Here is a 1,427-nt window from a genome sequence, read left to right as displayed (position 1 = left end):
TTCTTGATACCGAATGGGCATAAATAGGCTTGCAAGTGGTATCTGAAGGCTGTTCTGATCAAAATCCTGTTTATGGGCCAACACAGAGGATTTATATACCTATAAAGCCAAGAACTGAGTTTAAGTGAAATTGTAACAGTTGATTCCAAGAATCATTATTTGTCTAGATCTATTTATTGCAGGAAAAGAAAGAATTCTTCTATGCATAAAAAGTTTCCATAATAATAATACAGTTACAATAGTTACATATTTTTTAGTTCCTACCCCTTTTCCTTGTGTTTTGCTTACCCTTTCTCTGCTCCTCTGGGTGTCAAGGTTTCATTCTGGTGCTTGGTGGGGTGTTAGGGGTATTACCAGTGTCTGGAGTTCTGCTGGGAGGAACATGATGTTCATGTTGATTTTTTCTTCTTCACTCTCGGATCCACTTTGGATCATTTTCGTATGTTTGCTAACAGACTTTTAGACTTGCTTTCTCTTCATTTCTCCACAGGTTCTTGTTACATCCAAACTGGGTATCTGTGGTGCATTTTATGCATATTAGATACAATATCTTTGTTCTCTTTGTCACCCTTAAAACTAGTTTCATCCAGCTTCAGGTCTGTATTTCTGTAACTGACCATTGGTGAGTTGTTTATAGCCATGGAGTCTCCAGCGTCAAGCCATCTCTTGTCAGCCTGTGCATGTACTCTTCTACACTGTATCCTCTGTCTCCACATCTCAGAACCTCTGCTATCATTTTAGGACTGTATTTCTCTATACTATCATCATGTCTGACATAAATACTGCATTCAGTATAGAATATCCGGTTGTTACTGTTAGCATTGCTTTGCTCCAAGATAGGAGCATACTTATGAGGGTACTTCTCCCTGCTTTGACTTGTTAGCTAGTTCCAAAAGATTCTTTATTTTGCTGCTGAACAGTTCAACTGGAAAAAGGTCTTTAGCTGAAAAACCCATTCTTCTGAAATTGTCCCATTTCACCTGTTATAGAAAGGAGCCTTACCTACCTCCCTTGGCTTCCAAAGCACTAGGGCAATGAGTCAGATCATTCAGCAGAGCTGCGTCTGTGTGGGAGTCCATTAGGGATGGTGGAAATACTATGATTTTCAGCAGGTGGAGTTCTACTCCTACATCAGATTGAACCACCATCCTGTTTTCCTGAATACAGCTGTAAAGATTACCATGTACAATAGCTGGTTATTCCCTTAATTATAAAAATGTTTTTGATTAAAACCTAAACCTTCTCTCCCTTCTGAGGTGTGATGTCCACCTCCAGGCCTGAAGCAAAGGTCTTGAAAATGGAAATAAAAGCTAGATTGTATTTCATAGGTTCACCGAACGGTTTGGGTTGGAAGGGACCTCAAAGACCATCTAGTTCCAACCCCCCTGCCATGGGCAGGGACACCTTCCACTAGACCAGGTTGCTCA

Source organism: Eurypyga helias, unplaced genomic scaffold (assembly GCF_000690775.1).
Source record: "Eurypyga helias isolate BGI_N326 unplaced genomic scaffold, ASM69077v1 scaffold35854, whole genome shotgun sequence".
NCBI lineage: Eukaryota > Metazoa > Chordata > Aves > Eurypygiformes > Eurypygidae > Eurypyga > Eurypyga helias.
This window is presented reverse-complemented; position numbering follows the sequence as displayed.